This window comes from Bacillus rossius, chromosome 3, assembly GCF_032445375.1.
Source record: "Bacillus rossius redtenbacheri isolate Brsri chromosome 3, Brsri_v3, whole genome shotgun sequence".
NCBI lineage: Eukaryota > Metazoa > Arthropoda > Insecta > Phasmatodea > Bacillidae > Bacillus > Bacillus rossius.
In genome coordinates this window covers 33,881,797-33,903,172 of record NC_086332.1, presented here as the reverse complement: position 1 = coordinate 33,903,172, position 21,376 = coordinate 33,881,797, and the positions used below count along the sequence as shown (strand labels likewise).

General features: G+C 38.3%; 1 protein-coding gene across 3 annotated transcripts in view; it reads left to right on the top strand.

Moving 5' to 3' along the window:
• Nucleotides 1–325: 325 nt before the first annotated feature.
• The window catches only part of LOC134530506 (zinc finger protein 608), a 142,288-nt gene continuing 121,237 nt past the window's right edge, over nt 326–21,376 (top strand). Inside the window, exon 1 of one of the 3 annotated variants that reach the window (XM_063365376.1) lies at nt 326–1,208. The gene's annotated coding sequence lies outside the window, so the exon portion shown is untranslated. The remainder of the gene's footprint in view (nt 1,209–21,376) is intronic. The other 2 variants (XM_063365373.1, XM_063365372.1) reach the window with 2 other exon arrangements.

Sequence of the window (21,376 nt, the reverse complement as noted above, 5' to 3'; positions counted from 1 at the left end):
GATAAGATTTAGTTGCGGAAATTTTCACAACTCGGTAAACAAGTTTCATATAAATATTTATTATTTAAATCGAGTAGTTTTATTTCGTTCTAAATGAGAAGCGGCAAATGAGAGACCAGTTGTATTTCATGTTACGTCTTGGAAGATAAAATGAGTTTTTTTTATATGAAAAGCATTCCATCTAACCCTACCAGAATAGATAAAAGCAGTACTCCTAAGTCCGGTTGCGCTCAGTGAACGAGTCTCTCATGGCGGATTCTCAATCGAGCCCTCGGTTTCAGGCTGTAGCAGGGCCCCGGATAGTGCATAACGGTCGTTGGCTCTCCGCGTGGCTGAGACCGGGCCGTGCCGAGCCGCACCAAGAGAAGCTCAGCGGAGGGCTCCCCTCATGTGTACGTAGCGACCGAGCTGGGTAGCGGCCCTTTCCGGCAAAGTGACAAACCATCGAGTGTAATATTTCCGTTAATTTTTTTTTATTCGTGAACGGTGGCACATCATTTCGGTACGATAACGTGGATATAGATGGATGCCAATGAAACTTTTTCACGGAGGTTGGTGCTGTTGTCCGCTTTGTTACTTTTTTCGTAGCTCTCTTTCACATCAAATTAAATGCTTTTAGCACGAAAAACTTTGTTGCCACGCATAATAAATTACGTTAGAGTTTTGTGTACCTCATTTCAATCTATTCTATGTGTGTGTTGTAAATATAAAACAAAGTGATTTCATTGTTAGTGTGCCTGTCGATGTTTTTAGCGGCCATGTCTGTTTTGCCTTGCACGACCGACCAATCTTTTGTCTAGAGAAGAGCTTCATAATGTGACAGTACGCTTTTTTTTTTTTTTTTTTGTAAAATGTGGTTAGGAACGCATGGGAGACAAGAAATGTTTACAGTGACATGCAGTGAAAACGTGTTCATTATATAAGTAGTGCTGTGTGAAATTGCTCGCTTCAGATTAACAGGATAAATATTTATTCCGAAATTTAAATAGTATCGCTGTGTAGCTGCAGTTAGTGATGTGTTACCAACTGGATACTGGATGTACCTAAATGACAACTGTGCCTTGAAGTGACAAGGATCGGCGCTTCAGTTTGCAGTGCACAAACTGCTTACGTCTGGAGCATTTACCAGGCTTGAGCGGGACATATCAGTGATTGCTGATGCTGGAGACGGTGATTGCTCAAGCTGAGGATTAGCTTGTAATCAGTGGGTACGTCATTAGTTTTGTTGGCCACTTTTTAAAGGGGTGGGGTTCCCCCACCCCATCCAGTCCTCCCTTACGTTCGATCTCCCAGGCTACCAATGGAAGCCATTTTGTTGATGGTTTTTAACCTTCCGTCTAATTTTTTTAAAAATATTTTTTTCATGAAGCAATGATTTAAACACTGAGGTAATTTGAGTAAACTAGCATACATATTTTAATCAAACATATACTTTTTGCACGTAGAAATTAAAATTTAAGTACAATAATTTCCTCTCAGAATTAAAGTCTTTAAACTGTTTCACTCATAAGATATTTAAAAAACAAACCTTTCAAGAAAAAAATTTAGTTCTCTTGCCTGGTTTTATTTTTAAATGCCACATTTAAAGAAAAACATGTATTATAGTTGCCAAATGATGAGTCGGTTTATGAATAATTTCGACGTGTTTGTAAGTCCGCTTTTAATAAATGTAGTGAGCATTAATATTCAGGCTATACTGTCTCAAACTAAAATTATTAAGTAGGGCTTATTTAGTTTTAAGTTTGCCATCACCTAATGGAATGCATGTTTGTTGCGCATGCTTATTGTGTTTTAAATAATTGCAAATATGCGTGTGCACGCTAATGGTTTTTTTTTTTTTTAAATTTAGCAAGCACAAGCAGACTTGGATTTTCTCCTGTTTAAATATGTTTAAAACATAGCTATAATTAATTATATTTAGGAATTGTTTCCATAATGTGTAAAATCTAAGATATTACCTAGTTGTAAATGTGCATAAACTATTTTCAACAAGTTGCAACAGATGTTAAAATTCACGTTTAATCAGTTTTTCATATTTCGCATTATCAAGATATTTTTGTTCAGTTTGACACTGTCCAAAAGCCCCAGTACGTAATTAAAGAAAAATCTTCAGACTGGCGCTCGCTGCATTTTGTTGACTGATTGATGTAATTTAGAGCAAATATATTAAGTTTTTTCTTCGTAATCAACGTGATAACTACGTATCATATTTCTGACAATCATTGTTCATGAAAGCCAAATTTGGAATGGCTTCTGACCAATGGCTATTTTAATATCCGAGAAGTTTATATAAAAATTATTATGTACCACGGATTTTTTATGGTGACTAATTAGTTATCCTATTTTGCGATGGTAATTAGGTCTAGAAAAGAAACAAGTTTAAGACGTTCTTCGCGCATATGCTTGCGTTAAGTTTGTTATCTCTTGATTTTACAGCTTTGTATTGCTACATTTGTTTTGTAATTTTTTATACACTTACGCGCGCAACAAATTGTCGCGTCCTTAAAAATAAAGCGCGTGTTAATTTTATGCCAATGTATGGTTGGGGGGGGGGGGGGGGGGGGGATATACTTCCGGACAAAATGATACTAAAAGATAGCGATAGTCACATAAGTGAAATTCCGAAATGCATAGGATTACTTTGGTGGTTTAAAGTCGTTTGCTGGAGACTTCATTGTTACCGTAAGCTATTATGAGAATGTAATACAACGAGTAAAATGAAATACCTTACAGCACCTTAATTGACCAGGAATTGATCTTTTAGATCTACACATAATGTAACACGTCACTGAAGCAACGGTAGTGAGACTATTCGTCTCCCTCCAAGACGACCCGGTTTCGAATCTTTCCGGATGCACAAGTGGGAAACGTGGCTGTTCCCTGGGTGAACTCTCTCTCTGTCACCTCCTGTACTATGCATCACGCCTCGCTCGCGACATGCCTGCCCCGGGCGTACGCTGGATTGGGGGGGGGGGGGGGGGATGCCCCTCCTCTGACATTCATACAAAATCTATCATTCTCATCAGGGGCGCAACAACTAAATTTCCAAAGGGGGGGCAATATCCTTTTTTTTTTTTTTTATAAAGAATCGTCGCTCCCCCTATTGAAGCGGGGTCCGGGGGTCCTCCCCCGGGAAAATTTGTTTTTCAAGGTGGAAAATGGTGCTGTTTAAGCAGTTTTATTATCTAAATATTGATTACACAGCACTTTCTTTGCCCCCGTTTGCCCCCACTTCAAGATTTCAGAGGGGGGGGCCAAATACCCTTGCCCCCCCCCCCCCTGTTGTTGCGCCCCTGATTCTCATAAACAGATGGAAAAATAATTTGAAAGCAAACATCAGATAAAGTGTTTCTATCCCCCCCCCCTCCATTAATTCCCCTCCCTCACTATTAAATTAAATTCTTGGCAGAGGTAGCTTCATTCCAACTGTTTGGGTTCTTGCTCGTGGTTTTCAATTAAATACTTCACAAGTCTTTCTTAGTTCATACACCCATTAGTTTTGATTAAAATATTCGCGCCGACGATAAGTATGGAACTCGGTAGGTACTGATCACACGCCAATCGCTCATTTCATATCTCAATTTACTTTGACTCTTTCTCATTGCTTTTACGTTTACGTCCTTATCTACCTTTTTTATGCGTTGCGATGAAGCGGGAATGTTCTTGTGTTTTGACTCTATAAACACTCGTGAAATTGCCGTCGATTGACGCACGTCTTGTACAGCCGTGAGGTGTCGCGCGTGGTTCGGTCTGGGGCTCGATTCTGAACTGCATTAGCCTCGCCTTGTCGTGACTCACGCTCACCACTACCCGCCTCCCGACAACATCCGTATTCTCATATTACATAAACACGCCTATTATCCGAGCACTGCGGACTACTAGGCGGCTCCGCTAGTGTTGAATGCTGGGAAATAGCGTTTTTATGTTCTGGGATACCCACGAGGCGAAGCAGTCAAGATGGCGGACTCGCCCCCGTGTGGCAGCATGCACCCGCATAGTTCGCGTTTCTGGACGTCGAGAAACGTACCAAAAATATTGGTGTGTCAAATGAATGTTTTTCACGATTAGGTATATATCACAAGTTTCCAAGGTTAAATCAAACGTAAATTCTTCTGTAACTTCTCTTAAAATAATATTAGATTATAACACTTGTAAATTAACCCATCGAGTCCAGAGCTCATGGAATTTTTTTTTTCAATCGATGACACAAGTTACATTTTTTTTTCAAGTGACATATAGAAGAAAATGATAAAAATCAATTCCGCTGTTAACATCTTTTAGAATGAATGGCGTACAGTTTTTGTGTATTTTCAGTATTTGGTTACATTTAAAGCAATTTATACCCAGATATACAGCCACTATACATCAAATTTACCAAGGAAAAAAATAACTTATTTAAAAATTAATCAATACGTTTTCTCACTTCGGCTTTTGTTGCACAATAATTTCCTTGTGTAATTAAATTTATTATTGCTGCGTGTCAAAAGTGTGGTATTATGAGAAAAAAAAGTTTTAACAGGTTTATCCTTGTGAAGCTCTATTGATAGGAATTACAGATCATATTCCATAAGCACAGTTTACAGAATAATATTTTAATTTAAATAAAACTTTCTGACATCGATCAGTAGGGACACTTTCTGTTGCCATTGAGCCCGCCTTACACAATGTTTGATTTCTGCCATATCATCGGTCATCGCCATATGTATCAAAGTAAGCATGACAATTTGTATATCAGTAGATAAGAATGAATCTGTTCTTCACACACACGATACATAATGTGCCAGCAGATAAACAGCCTCAGCCGTAGTTGCCGATCAAAGCAGCCACATATATGAGTAGAAATAAACACATTACTATAATCTGACCAAATACTGAAACGACACTAACATTTCAGCAGTGGAATCTAAAATGATGTAACCTGGGGAATGAGCATTTTTTATTTTTTCGTTTATACCTCATTTGCCTAAAATGCAACAAAATTGTCCTAATATACTGTATATAAAACTATTCTGTGCAATTTTTAAATTAATAAAAATTAAATTTTCCTGCTATGCTATTGTGGAAATCCAGCAATATTAAGTAAAAAAAGAATAAAATGAAAACGGGTTCTGAATTAATGTATGACTTTTTAAGTTTACAATTTGTATTCAAGAATAGTTTTGCTGCTTAAAAAATTTAATTTGGTACACCAATACGATTGGTGGCCCCCCCCCCCCCCCCCCCACTGTTTACGAATTGGGACACACACACACACACACATAGAGTTTCATGCTGCAACATGTGGGCCTGCCATGTTGCGGTAGCGATGGCGGGTTCTTCCGCCTGTGGGCCGAGTGTGGTATTCTCAGATAAGCAGGAGTTCGATCGTAGCTCGCCGCTCATTTCCAAGCGCCTGTGCACGAGGCTACAGTCACTGGCTACATGAATGAACTAGTCAAATCGCAGGCACTGTCTTTAATGGGCATAGCCTCGGAACTGGGGAGCTTGTAAAATGACACGCTCTGGTTGCAGAGAGCGCCCGTGGCTTCCACTACACGCCCCGCAGGCGGGAAACCCAACACTGACGCCTACCGCCTACTAGCAGCGTGCATTTCAGAATCGAGCCCCTGAGTGTGCATTTCAGAATCGAGCCCCTGAGTGTGCATTTCAGAATCGAGCCCTTTAGTGTGCATTTCAGAATCGAACCCCGTAGTCTGAACCTCCAGCCACTTCCTGTAAGTTGACTCGTTTGTGTTGCACTTGGTTGTAATGGAGGCGGTATCACATCTTACTGATAGCGTGATAGCTGAACTGCCAGAAGGCACTAAGTTGGTACACTGACTGCTAGCAGGCAAATATCAGATGAACTAGCAGGCAAATATCAGATGAACGTGTTTTGGCCAGCGTAGTGGCTGATGCATTGGTCGTAGAATTTTATTTTATTAATTTGGCTGACACAGCATGATTGCTTGCTTGCGATTTACATAAATTTCCTTTTTTGGCTTGCATGTCCTAAACTCACACTTTTTTTCTAATCTTTAAATATGTATTTATGAAGTATACTAATTTGTTAGTATAATATGAAAGGGCAAGGGTATATGAAGCCTGCTCCCAACATAATTTTATATCTGTTAATAACAATAGTTCGAATTGTTTTACAATAGAGGCTGTTTTGTGTGATCTGGTTTCACTATGGTTCTATAGAAATATATATCTTGGACTTATGAATTACTATTACCGGTACTTAATTAATTAATACTTAATTAATTACTACATTTATTGTTACAAAACTTTATTTAACATAAATATGAATGAAACCTTTGGAATGTTTTAAGCAGAATCTGCAAACTTGCCTCCACAAAATATTCCAGTAAATGTTACAACTGGTATGGTATTTTAATACATTCAAATCTACACTGGAAAAACTGACATGTGTTATGTGCCGCAAGATTTTGGTAAATAAAAAAAGTATAAGTTATACATGTTAAGGACCCATTTAAGTATTTAATTTGAATTTTTAACAGTAAATTAGAATAAAAATTATTAGATAAAAAAACTTCATGTTAACCGTGTTCCTTGAATTTAATTATTTCAAAGCAATATGGCCTGTTTTATGACACACTCAATCCACTAGCATTGTATCATAAGTACTGTGAATATGTAAATTACGTAGTGGATTTTATGGTTATTTCGTCGGAGAGTGGGTGTGATCTCCTTGAAATATGTGTTAAGAATAATTAGAAAATTTAGTACCTAATAGATCTGTACATTTATTTGTGTGCATTTGTACTTGTAGCATTTATCATTAGGGCAGAATATTATGTAGGTACTCCAACTTAAGACAGTTAGGTTTTCTTACCTAATTCATATTAGTCCATACATTGTACCTACTGTTAGGGTAAAATCCAATATCATAAAATACTCTTAATAATTCTGAAGCATAACATGTTTCATTGGGTGTTTAGCTTTAAATTTTGTTGATTTGCTTAGTTAGTTGTGGTAGCATACAGAAAAGCAAAGAACACATGAAAGGTATTTCTGGAAGCTGTAATAGTGCTGTTTAGGTTATTAATTATGATCTATATGTTGGAAAGTAATTTTAGGCAACCCTTTGCACCAGACTGTCAAAGTTTTTCATTTCAGAGCAATAATAAACAGATAAATGAGAATTTTTTTGCTGAAATAAAACCATGATTTTCTATACTAAGTACTGTATAAAATTATTGCGATTACATTGTGGATAAAGATTGGCATAACTGAAGAGCTATATTTAAAAGAAGTCTAGTCCATACATGATAAAAGCAAATGTAGATTAGCACATACTGTGTTCTGTAATTATTTATTGAAAAAAGTTTGGAAGTTACTAGGAAATGTCTGTTTTATGACTTTCTGTTGAAGGCAAAGAAAGTAATCAGATTTTTTTTATGAATTTTATTTGTTTTTATTTTTCTTATTATTTAAGCGTTATGAGAATTTTTTTTTGTTTCAGTGTTATTGAAAAGCTAAGATCTACATAATATCTTTTTTTCAAAAAAATGTAGATGTTAAAACACATAAAATCTTATAGTGTCACCTACTAGTGCCTGTAATTAACTAGGTGCTTAGACATTTTGTGCTGGCTGGTGACATTGAATAGGTAGCTTTTTAGGATCGGTATGGATTATGTTAGAAAATTATATTTATCAAACATTTCATACATGATGCACTACATTATTTTTTTAAAAACAATTTAAACCTTACAGATATTTTGTGACACTCAGTTTATTTTCAAAATTTTCTTTGCAGGACTTTAAGCTGCCTGGATTTATGAACATTACATACTGGAATATTTTTACATACTGTCTAGTAAAATTTTAAGTTAACCTAATTAAATTTTAGTGTAACAAAGGTACAATTTTCCACTGAAACTAGCCCACCAAACTAGTTTTCAAAATAGAATAGTTTAATACTAAAAAATTCAAAAATCATATTGTTTTATATAAAAAAGTCCTAATTTTAAATAAACAATTTTTTTTTCTTTCAAAATCTAATTATCAGTTGCGAATCATCCAATGCACATTAAGTAGGCCTACAATTAAAATTTACTCAAGCAAAAAACATTAAGCATAATCACACGATAAAATGTTTTTTAGAATATGAAGCAGTAGAATTCCTGCAGAGTATCTATTAAAAAGGTACGGAATTGCAGGTTTGAAAGGCAGTATTCGGACATGATCCCATTTCTACAACAATTTTGATTTATATATAAAAAGACTGGGTGCTCAGAGGTTTACAATACACCAGCTAAAATATCTAAATGAGAACCACTTACAGTTTTACATAATAAAACCCATACAAATCTATGAATTGTGGTACATTTTAAACCATTGTGTTTTTTTTCCGTTGCTTACATCAGCTCTGAGAACTATAAGCAGTGTTTCAACCAAACTGTACATACAATATTTAATGGTTTGTGCAGAGCTTACATTACGTAAATGTTGTCAAATTGCTAGCCTATAACATAAAAAAGTTTGTCAGCAAAAAAATTAGTACGAATTGTGTTAAGTTGGCTAGTTTCCATGCATTCCCTACATTTATATTAAGAAAAACATTCATAAACTGATTATAATGTATACATGTGTTACCGTACCACTAAGAAGTTTTTTACTAGCAGGTCTGAGTAAAATGTAGGTATGTTTAGTAAGTGTGCCGTTTTATTTCTCCATAACTATTTTTGTCTCGTACGTTATGTAAATGAAGTTAACAAATGAGATACAATTAAGAAGAACCATTCACATACATTTTAAAGTCCAAACCTGATTCATAAATTTTTTTCTGTCACAATTTACTGATAGTAATGCCACCTTTAGGAGATTAGTACCTTCAACTATGTCACAAAAATTGTAGCACTTTAGAGTCTCGACTCAGTTTGGTCCGCCAGAGAGAATTCAGTAGATGTAGTGCAGTACATTTTAACAAGTAATTCCAATATCAGTAATATTTAATTTGTGTGTGAACTCTTCCCAATTTTTTAGGTTAATGGTTGGTTTAGACAGCTTATATAGGAGCATCGGTAAAGAAATATAAAATACTATGGCATTACATAGCCTTCTTTCAGAATGATTAACAAGCAACAGGTACCTACTGTGAACCCGTCACAAACAGGGTCTGTCCACATCAACTTATAGGCATGGAATGCCTACATTTCTTAGTTTTTTTTCAAACATGGGCATTCCTTGCTGTACTGGTAACCCATGACCTAAGGTACATTTATAATTTGTTTATCAATTTTGGATAGGAAGTTACTATGTTGCTTCAAAAATGGTGAAGTTCAGCTGGTTCGTAAGGATATATTTTTATTTCCAAAGTTTTATTAGTGGCAGATCAGTTTTTGAGCTCATAGTAACCATACATACTGTTGTTCATCATCATACATTTAGGGTAAAAACTGACCGGTGGCAAAGTCATTAACTGTGTGACACCTAGTACCAAAGAAAACTTGACTGATATAGGTCAACAATATTAATCCCATAACTTGGGATTAAGTCAGTGGTCAACCAATCATTTTGGTCGCTCATTGGCCATGAAAAATGGCATATTCCTACTCTTGCTGCCATTTTATACTATTTTTTTCCCAGTCAGTCCTTTTTCTCGCTTACTTACAGGAAGATAATTGGTGTCTTTATCGGCAATTTATCATAACACGTTTTCTTTAATAGCTAGGTGCTTTCTCCTTGAATTTTAGATCGTTGAGCTGAGTTTGTTGTCCGAGTTCTTCGAAATTCAGTTTTTTTGATGCATGGTAAGGTCTGATTAGGGCGCTTGAAGAGTTTGGGAATGACAGCTGTTCGGCGGGCAAGAACTGATTAAATTGCTTCGTAGAGCTCGGGGTTGATATCATTTATTCATTTCTTTCATCCGGTGGTTCGCTGAAATATATCTCCAGAACGAATGAGTACTTTTTTTGACAGGCAACTTTATCAACTTTTTAGTTCGACAGCTGAATAATCTTTCATCATTTCTGGAAAAAAATTAAATACTGGTAAATGTTTGACCGTTTTAGTTTTTTTTTAAAATCAAGTTCTTTATTTTAATTCATTGTAATAATTTGTACGGAATAACAGCTTAATGCCTCTCATTAATCAATCTGTCATTTTAGTCAAGGGCGTTAATTTAGCCCCTCACGCAATACGGGAAAGGGCACTTGCATTTACAAAATCTTATTGTGAAACGGGAATGATAAACGTAGTCCCGCGGACACCCCCCCCCCCCCCCCCGGGAATCCTACAGATTTTCGCCCCTGACACTCGTCTATGGAAGAGTAGAGACATAGTACCTATAGACTATACTGAAACAGCAGGTGGCAAACCTTCAGTGAGTAGACTTTAGACTTTCTCTCAATTCCTTGGAGGCTAGTGAATCAGTGAAGCGGCAAGGGCGACCTTCGCTGGTGTAGGTAGCTAAACTTATGAGCTTACAACTTGCGAACAGTTTTTTCGTCACGCGCATAAATAAGTAGGGGTTTTCAGCGTTGGTTGTAGCACGTGAAAATTAATAGAAACAGAATATGCGACATTTCATTTATTTAAATGAAATTTTGCTGTTCGTAATGTTGCCAGATTGTGCACAGTCGATAAATCTGAAGAAAAGAAACTTGATGATCATTAAATTACGTCTTGGAGCGTAATTTAGGGCTGTTCGTGAACAGTAATTAAATATTCTTTGAAAGTTAGTTTGGTAGGGTTTTATGAGCTGGTCTTTCTTGGCACGAGGTTAAAACTTTTGTAATTCCTTATCAACGAATGAGCAATAGCTTGCTGTAACCTTAAAAATTCTGCCAATGTATGTTTAAACAACCATAGGACCTAAAACTATAACTTTAAAATTGTTCGGTATGACAGCTGACCGGGTTCGTAATGTGCGACTCACCCGTGTACTTACGAAACGTTTCGTTAGCGCCAGTACGGTTTTTTTTATAGAAAGAAAGGGAGCGAACGTCAGTAGGCTGAGGAATTCGTTCCGGCTGTCATTTTCAAACTAACGTCGTTTGGCTTGAAGCAACCAACGCCATAATGTCATAAACCTAGCATGGCGTGAGAAACTTGAGGCAAATTCTTCAACACTTTCATCTGTCATACCCGCTTGGTGTGAATGTAAACAAATGTCGACAATAAAATATACAGCTCGTGTTCCTGTTGAACTGAGGAAGAAGATTCAAAGACGTATTTATTTTCCCTCGACAGTAAACAACACGAACTGAACAACAATTTTTGTTAAAACTTGCCGTATCAGCTGCTCATTGTTTGGATAACCCGGAAGTGTAGTTGTTACCGTCGGAGAATGGCAGATCATGTTTGATGTACGTTGCGAGGCATAACCGCCGCATGCTTGTGACAAGCCGAAAGCAGCCACTGGCAGCGTCGGGCGACTGGCTCGCTGGTAAGTCGCCGCACCAGGTTCCGTGACCCGCTCTGCGCCCCTCGTCGGTGCGGCGCACAGTGGGGCCAAATCCGAATTCCCTGGCCAAAAGTCTTAAAATTAATTTTTTTTTTCGCGAATCCTGAAGTTATATTTTGAAATATAAGTGTCCAGGGCATCAAGAATTGCACAAATCACTTCATTATGACGAATAGTTTTTGCACAGTAATTGAGAGAAGACAAAAAATTCAACTTTCAGAAAAAAATTAGGTAATAAAAACGTCGTTTATTAATTGATGCACTCACTTTTGGTTCAACATTTTAGAGTTCTTGAGGCGTTTGCCACGCCTCCTTTTAATTTGGTAATTAATTATATCATATGTTTGGCACTTGGTTCATTTTCGTCCTGAAGATTGATTAAAACATAAGCATTACGGACATTCACGGCGCTGCGCTTGTGTGTGTTTCCGCGAGCCAACACCGCGCGGCGCGCGAAGCCTTATGACGTCATGGTGACGCGTTAACCTGCGACGGTCTGCGGCTGGCGAGCGTGGAGACGGTGCTGGCGGCTGGTGGAGTCGACTTCGGCTCGTCGGGTGCAGGCGTGTTGCGCCGCTGCTAAAATGGAAAAGGCTGTTCCATTCACCTACGCATCGACCAGTGCCCAGCCCGGGTTATCGTCCACCATGCTGCGCAACTACAAGTAAGCCTCGACGCAACCGCTATTAACAGCCGGACACCGGGTTGGTTTTTCAAGGAAAAACTATGAGCAGAGAGACTTGACTGATCATAAACTCAAATTCATTATCTTGCTAGTTTCTTGAATCGTAATTGGGCGAAATAAACTCTACTTCTCTTTTTTACGCTACGTGAGAATTTACGTAAACTGCAAGCCAGACTTATCACGTTGCTGTGGTGCGGGATGTGAGACTCGCATAATTACGTCGAAACGAGAGTCCGGTTAGACCAGAATATTCGGAATTGTGCCTAAATAACATTTATAGACAATTACGTCATCCAGGAGTGTAATCAACGGACCTGTTAGGGAAAAACTTATCCTTTATAAATATTTGTAAAATTACCCGTAATATAGTGTTTATAATATGTGATTACATTAGATGTCCTTTTCTTTAATGCGAGATCTAGATCTTCGGTAGATTTGTGTAAATGGTTCTGTATTTTAATGTACCAAGCCGATGCCAAGCAGGAATATTAAATAGTAAACAGGCAGTGATGTTTTCAATTATTATCCAGGTCATTCTTTTTTGCCTAGGGACCGTACTTCTCACTGCATTTAGTTGGTACACCCTTCTGCGGCTCCCGACTTTAAACTCGAGCGCCTTAAGTAAGGCCTCAAAACTGCGCTACTCTGCTAGTCAGAGTCGCAGACGCGGTAGTTTTCGGTGTTTAAGATACTTATTGATTTTTTATATCACCAGTATGGCATTGGCTTGGATATATAAATTACATAAAGAGGAGATAATGACTAATTTAAAAGCTGCGTCAGTCGAGCACAGTGCGGACGAAAGCATAGATGTTTTAAGACAAAAGTTTGTGGCGCATTTGAAAGGAGAAAGAGTTTCGTGGCAAACGGAACAGGCAGAAGCGAGTGGGTGTGGCTCGCTTAGTACAAATTTTCTAAAAAATAAGTTTGCCTTGCGATCACTAGAAAACGTTCCGAAACTGCAGTCAGCAAATGTAGAGGATATATTAGAGTTTTGCATGGCCGTAGACAAGCTAGCTAACGCAAATTATTTTTCCAAGGAGAGCGATTTAATTTTAGCTGTTGCTTCGCGTTGCACAGGCTTAGCTTACGATATAGTCATTGCGGGTTATAAGAGTCATATGTCATGGGTTGATTGTAAGGAGGCGCTGTGGAATAAGCTTTGTCCTCGGCGGGTTCGTGAGCAATTAATTATGAGTAAAGTTTATAGATTTCAGGAGCTAAATGAAACCGTCTTGCATTTTGTGCAGGAGATTTTGGATTATGCGAAGGCACTAGGAGTGAGTAAGACTGAGGAGGAATGGGTTAGTCTTGTTCTCGAAAATGTTTGTCCACAGGTGCGTCATGAGTCGTGTTACGTGAACAAGCCACATAAGTTGTCAGATTTATTAGAGTGGGCAGTGGCGGTGGAAAACGTTTGTTTTACCAGTTTCCAGTTCAAAAAGCAATTAATGCAAGGCGCGGTGGGCAAAAGTAGTGAAAGTTCGCGAGGGCCAAATAAAGTTAAGAAGGGAGGTACGTGTTTTAGGTGTGGGCGTTTAGGGCATTTCGCTCGTGACTGTGGGGTTTGACTTGAGGTCTAAAAGTTTTTTTTATCGTCGTATTGGTTAGTTTTTTTTGGGGTTTTAAATTTTTTGTTTTCTTTTTGGGTGGCTGCTCGACTTAAGTATAGGGCTAATGCTGCTGAGTAGGTTTCTTATTGCGCCTTACGTGTCTCAGAGGTGGATTACGGTTACTACCCCCTAGTAAGGAATTATGTTGCTGTTTGTTAACGAGTAAACGGGAAAGTGGCACAAAGCATTGTTTGGTCTTAATCATTGTTTTTTTTTGTCTCTCTCATGTGTTTTTCTTCGCGTGTTTTTTCTCACTGTGTGCTTTTTTCTTCTTGCTTTTCTTTGAGGTCGTTTGTTTGAATGGCGTGTTTTGAGTGCTTCCCCGTTTTCTCGCCTTATAGTGGCTCGAAGCTACCTAAATTTCTTTGGTTTTTGGCGTTAATTTAGTTTTTTTTTAAGGGGGGGATATTGAGGCGTTTGCCACGCCTCCTTTTAATTTGGTAATTAATTATATCATATGTTTGGCACTTGGTTCATTTTCGTCCTGAAGATTGATTAAAACATAAGCATTACGGACATTCACGGCGCTGCGCTTGTGTGTGTTTCCGCGAGCCAACACCGCGCGGCGCGCGAAGCCTTATGACGTCATGGTGACGCGTTAACCTGCGACGGTCTGCGGCTGGCGAGCGTGGAGACGGTGCTGGCGGCTGGTGGAGTCGACTTCGGCTCGTCGGGTGCAGGCGTGTTGCGCCGCTGCTAAAATGGAAAAGGCTGTTCCATTCACCTACGCATCGACCAGTGCCCAGCCCGGGTTATCGTCCACCATGCTGCGCAACTACAAGTAAGCCTCGACGCAACCGCTATTAACAGCCGGACACCGGGTTGGTTTTTCAAGGAAAAACTATGAGCAGAGAGACTTGACTGATCATAAACTCAAATTCATTATCTTGCTAGTTTCTTGAATCGTAATTGGGCGAAATAAACTCTACTTCTCTTTTTTACGCTACGTGAGAATTTACGTAAACTGCAAGCCAGACTTATCACGTTGCTGTGGTGCGGGATGTGAGACTCGCATAATTACGTCGAAACGAGAGTCCGGTTAGACCCGAATATTCGGAATTGTGCCTAAATAACATTTATAGACAATTACGTCATCCAGGAGTGTAATCAACGGACCTGTTAGGGAAAAACTTATCCTTTATAAATATTTGTAAAATTACCCGTAATATAGTGTTTATAATATGTGATTACATTAGATGTCCTTTTCTTTAATGCGAGATCTAGATCTTCGGTAGATTTGTGTAAATGGTTCTGTATTTTAATGTACCAAGCCGATGCCAAGCAGGAATATTAAATAGTAAACAGGCAGTGATGTTTTCAATTATTATCCAGGTCATTCTTTTTTGCCTAGGGACCGTACTTCTCACTGCATTTAGTTGGTACACCCTTCTGCGGCTCCCGACTTTAAACTCGAGCGCCTTAAGTAAGGCCTCATTCTCATCGGTACTAGCTTAATCTACGTTCTTTTCTGATTCTTAGGGTACATATTTCGTATCGGGAAAGCTACAACTACCTTGCAAATTAACGTATTTTAATAAAATAACGGTAAAATTTAAGTAAACCTAACTGTTCTTTGAGCTACAAAATTTCCCCCGATTTCCCCCAACCAGATTTTTGTGTTTTTAGGTATCCTAATATGTACCCTATATAGCCCTGAAAACGGCATTTGCTCAAACTTGCTCGTTTGAAAGATACATAATTTTTAATTTGCCCGTGGAGTATATTCAGCTGCAGAAACTCAACTGGGCTGCGAGCGACCGTGACTGTCACACAGTAGGGCCAAATCCGAATTCCCTGGCCAAAAGTCAAAAAGGTTTGACAGTTGGCACGAATTATCGTACTCGGGGGTTTTCGGGATCGCTGAGTTCAAATCTATTGTTGTTACATCGAAATTCGAAATATTTACTTCGAAATTACTTCGAAAACGGCGAAAATGTGCCTTTGACGCAGAAAACTGTGTATTTGCTGGGTTTCTGAGGTCCCTAATTGTAAATCTTTAAATTTTACGCCAAAATTTAATAACATTACTTCGAATTTTAATCAAAATTACTTCGAAAATACCACAACATGTATAGTAGCGTTAAAAAATTGTCCCCTGAATGATTTCGAGGTCGCTGAATTCAATTTGTTTATTTTTACATAAAATTCGTAATAGTTACTTCGAAACTACTTTGAAACAGCCAAAAAGAAGCGTTTGACGCAGAAAACGGAATTTGGTTGGGTTTCCCAACAAAACTGATTGCAAATCTATTAATGTTGCTTTCAAAATTCGAGATCACTTCTCCGCAATTTGTTCGGAATAACTTCGGAAGTGTCAAAACATTATTTGCACGTAAAAAGTAGAGCCTCGGGGTTTTTGAGGCTGCTTAGTTCAAATACCATAAAAATTATTTTAAGCTCGCAGTTTTTACCTTTAAATATGAAGTGGTCATTTGGAAATTGATTTGAAATATTGAAAAGTATAAGACTGACGAACAAAAACCGAATGTGATTAGGCTGAAGGCAGTGATTGCAAATCGTTTGCTTAGGTTTGTATTTGACACGCACATCAAAAATAATTTTTTAAACTTTTTTAATACCATAAAAATTAAAAATTAAATCGAAGCTAACAAGTAGCTAAAATTAACTAAGAAATTATTTATGCTTCCACATTTTTTAAAGATAAACAATCAACAAAAATATATTTACTTAACAAGTAAAACAGTCGAATGATAATGAAATCTCTTTTGATCTGTAGCTGTCTTTGGCTAAAATGGCAATGCAAGAAAAACCCTCAGTCTTCCTCAGATTCACTATCAAGAGTACTGGTGTCACTTCTACTGTCATCAACAGGTTGTTTTAAGAGGGCAACAACATCCCCACTCAGGCTGCCTGAGAATCTTTTGGGAGTTTCCCGTATAGCAGAGATAATCGGATCGGAGGAGGCGAGCATTAGATGAAAAATATCAGCATTTGTAGCTATACGTGAAACTTTCCGAGATCTATGTCTTCGGTAGTGGCGGAAATCTTTGTTCCTTGCCACTTGAGCTTCCTCGCTCAGTATTCAGATGGGAAGCGGACAAGCTTTGATGATGAGTTGCATTTTGGTATTCGCCTAATCACTGGCTGGCAGTGGTGCTATCTCTTCTGAAATTAGGAAGGTCAGGGTCGTCATTAACACACCGTAGTATTTTGTTTAACATAGGTGCGAAGAAAAAACAATCCACTTTATGCCTAATAGTAGTCTTTAGTACTTTCCAATGACTTTCGCGTTTTGTGCTTTACAAAACTCGGTCTGGCATGGCGTCAGCCAGACAAATAAACAAAACCGTTCGTGCGAAAATCCGAAATACAACTAGCGCCAGGCAGCGCAGGGCGTGCTTGGTAAATCGTGCATCAAGTGTACACATGTCGTCTGCTAACACATTTGTAAGAAAATACATGCTTAATACATTAAATATATTGCAGATTAATGGTGATATGTTATCATGATTTATAACAATTATTGTTTGCAAATAGTCACGGTAAAAAATATTTATAAACGCTACTTAACAAGTGACTATTTCTTACGCACGACTACTGTGCGTGGAGATCTGCAGCCACTCACAATGTTTGTTTACAGTCGGCTTTGTTTATTTCAGAACTCAGCTAAGAGTGAACAAAGAATAATAAAAAAACGATGATTCATCTTTGTTTACCACCTCCGAAACATTCCAGTCAAAACATGAGAACCAACAAAAACACGCGTGGCGGTCACCATCACTCGCAGCCCAGTTGAGTTTCTGCAGCTGAATATACTCCACGGGAAAATTAAAAATTATGTATCTTTCAAACGAGCAAGTTTGAGCAAATGCCGTTTTCAGGGCTATATAGGATACATATTAGGGTACCTAAAAATACAAAAATCTGGTTGGGGGAAATCGGGGGAAATTTTGTAGCTCAAAGAACAGTTAGGTTTACTTAAATTTTACCGTTATTTTATTAAAATACGTTAATTTGCAAGGTAGTTGTAGCTTTCCCGATACGAAATATGTACCCTAAGAATCAGAAAAGAACGTAGATTAAGCTAGTACCGATGAGAACTCTAAAATGTTGAACCAAAAGTGAGTGCATTAATCAATAAACGACGTTTTTATTACCAAAATTTTTTCTGAAAGTTGAATTTTTTGTCTTCTCTCAATTACTGTGCAAAAACTATTCGTCATAACGAAGTGATTTGTGCAATTCTTGATGCCCTGGACACTTATATTTCAAAATATAACTACAGGATTCGCGAAAAAAAATAATTAATTTTAAGACTTTTGGCCAGAGAATTCGGTTTTGGCCCCACTGTGCGCCGCCGCGGCCAGCTAGCTCTACCTGGGCACACGCGCGGTGCGCAGAGCTTCAGAAGAAACTGCGCAAGATATCAGAGTGGTCCCTGTTCACGCGCTGAGGGCGGTTGGGTAGTTTTTTTTTTTTTTTTTTTTTTTTTTTTTGTATTTTCAGGAGAGTGAAAAGGACTAAAACGCGTGTTTGCAGAATAATTTGTGAGCATGAAAAACTCCCGGTAAAGATTACACCTTTATCTTAATTTCTCCGTCATCTAATGTTATGGTTACCACCGCTCAGTTTCATAGTTGTCTTATAAGTCGATTAATTGAAGCTGCTCATGGAATAAGTTCACGCCATATTTTCTAGTACCGAATATTATGATAATGCGAGTTAAAATTTCGAAATACCTTTCACACTTTCCTTTCAGCATCGTTGAGTAGTTAAGTCTATGAATAGAGTGCACGCAAATCGACCAAGGCCTCATGGTGAAATCGCCATCAGTGGAAGACTGCCAAGTCGCCATCGGTGGTTCGTTAGCAGGATGTATTTATTCGACAGCCAGGAGAGGCGGGTGGGATATCGTCAGCCATTCATCCCAGAAGTCGCACTTACCTCGACCCTCCATCTTCTCTTGAGGAGTATTTGCTCTGTCGAATGGTCCGACCTCCATGTTGTCCGTCCCAGGGGAGCATTTCGTCTTTGAAAAAATTATTCCGCATGGCGTCACTTGTGAAATATTTTGTTGTTCTTCTCTTCTACTATGGTTGTTTTTTTCTATTATATTGCTATTTGAGGAAGCACCGTGTGAGGGTTTTGCAGCAAAAAGGTTTTAAAATGTTCCCAACTACGGCGCCGTATCTGGAAGACACAGGGAAGAACTCATCCAAACTTGTTATGAAATGGCCGCCTAACAAACATCGTTCCCTAGGGCGGGCGGTTTCGTTTGTTTTAAGAAGATTATTTTTACGCGGTGTCCTCATAGTAGTATTATGGATTGAGGTAACCTTTCTGAAAGGAATGCAAAACAGCGTGGCAACGGCGAGTGTTGCGGTTCGCACACTTTCGCTTTTTTTTTTTTGGTTCAGCAGAAAGAGGATTAATGGCGTCGCCGAGTCGGGCGTGCCGGGAAAAGAAGACTACTGCTGGTTGTGAAGGAAAAAAAAATTCCATTTCAGAGTAGCTGTGCCAAGTTTTTCTCGGACCCAGACTTTTGGTGAAATGTTTTTGTCTGGTTCACTACCGCCGCTGGTATGCACTTTCTGGCAGGATTGTGCGCTTTAAAAAAAAATTTCACTCTTGTTAGAAATTAAATTAAATTTACCGATTTTTCGTTGAAGAATGCCCCTTAAATAAATGAAGGTTACTTTGTAGTTCCATAAAACTGAATCTTAGTAAAATCTATGTAGATAGATTTAGATAAAATTTGTAAGATTTACAAATAATTTGAACGGATTTGATAGTGTACCTACTAAGGGAGTTATGAATTTTTTTAAATGTACCCCTCATTTTTTAAACCCCTTTCAGCAATGGTTCGTCTAATCAAAAAGTGTTTTAGACAAATGTTTTAGATAAAAAATTTAAGATTGACAAACAATCTGTACGAATTCGATATTGTGCCTACGAAAAAAGTTACGATTTTTTTTGTCATCCAACCCTTGTTTTTTTCAACCCCTTTCAGTTATGGTTGGTCGTATCAAAAATTTATTCAAACGATTTTGGCATTACTCCTACGAGTTATAATACTTTCAGATGGATGTTTTAATTTACATATTATGGGAGTTACAGCGATTTTTCTGTTTTTCGAAAAACCTTCCCCATTTCTACCCCTTTGGTCGCATTTTGCCAATTAACTAACTCGACTGAGATTTTCCATTATTAGATTTTATGTATCAGTTCTAAAAATTTACGGCAGTATTCGTATACATCCCCCCCCCCCCCCCCCCCCAATCTCCACACACACAATTTTTGAACTGACGATAGTTTTGGGGTCTATGTACCATGATACGAAAAACTATATAAACATTTTCCGGAAGTTGCAATATAGTAACGGTTACAATATGTAATATTTCTTTGAAATCTACCTAAAATGAAAGTCGATGTAAAATTAAAAAAGGACAGTAAAATATAGTCCAAAAATCTTTTGAATGTTATTTTTTTGCTAAGTCTTTAAATAACTGAAAAGGTTAACTAAAGGAGCCATACTTGGATTTTAAATAAACATGTTAATGCCCAAATGAAATAATTAATCAAAAAATAATGCCGTTTTGATTCAAAGTGTATTTGTTTACTAGGGATTAAGGTAAAGTCTCAGTCATTTGCACATTTTTGAAAAAAAAAAATTATGTTGATTTGTTGTTCTGTTCGTTCATGTTTTGCTATTTGGGACATTCCTTATCTGGCGCCGCCTAGTTTCGCAACATTGCGTTCACGTTTGACAGCAACGGGTCGTAGTTACGTAAAAAGGAATGATTTGCGAACTTCCCGTACACTCTTGTCTGCGGAGAAGTCGCCAAGATAAAGCTGCCGACACTGACAGCTGCGGCGAGAAGCAGGCGTCGATACGCCTGGCGTGCGTCAAAGGTTCTGGCAATATCGCCTCGCCGAAGAGAGGCTAATTTAGGCCCTAATCGCGAGTCGTTAGGAGATGCACTCAAACCATCTTGGCGTGGGAACAACGACCGTTGCGAAATACGCAGAGCGCGTGCCAAATATATTGGCAACAGGATGAAGGAGACGCGTGTATTGCAAAGATTTTCAATAGATGACAACTGTTGTGCTACGGGAAGCCTTCTTTTCACAGACGAGAGAGCCAAACGCCCGATCGTGCATCTTCGTTTTTTTTTGTTCATTGTAAAAGGTTAGGTTAGCTACATTATAAATACTTTAAAACAATGTGGACGGTTGATTTGGTTAGGATAGCTAAATTAAAGATACTGTGAAATCATGTAAACGGTTTCCTAGCCCTGGAAAATTTAATGCCACACCGGTTTATACAATGAGATAGAACGGAAAAATAAGCGAGCATGAACTTCGGGGAACTTCGGGTGTGGCTCTCTCGTCTGTGAAATGAAGGCTTCCCGTTGTGCTACAAATTAAAAGAAAGCAATTGTTATATCGTACCGCTCGGTTGTATCGCTCAAAACGGGCTCAAAACGCACTGAAATGACGCCGTCGCACTTGAGACTAAACAAAGAACATATTTTGTGAACAGTTGGGATCTCTGATGAGCGTTCCTTCATATCCAGAGGCTGTGTTGATTGGCAACTGAGGAGTGATGTCGGCGTCTAGGTTTAAGGCTACTTCTGGCTAATGTACTGGAGGTAAGGACAGGCAGTCTCAGCAGTTTCAAAAGACGGCAATCCTATCCAAC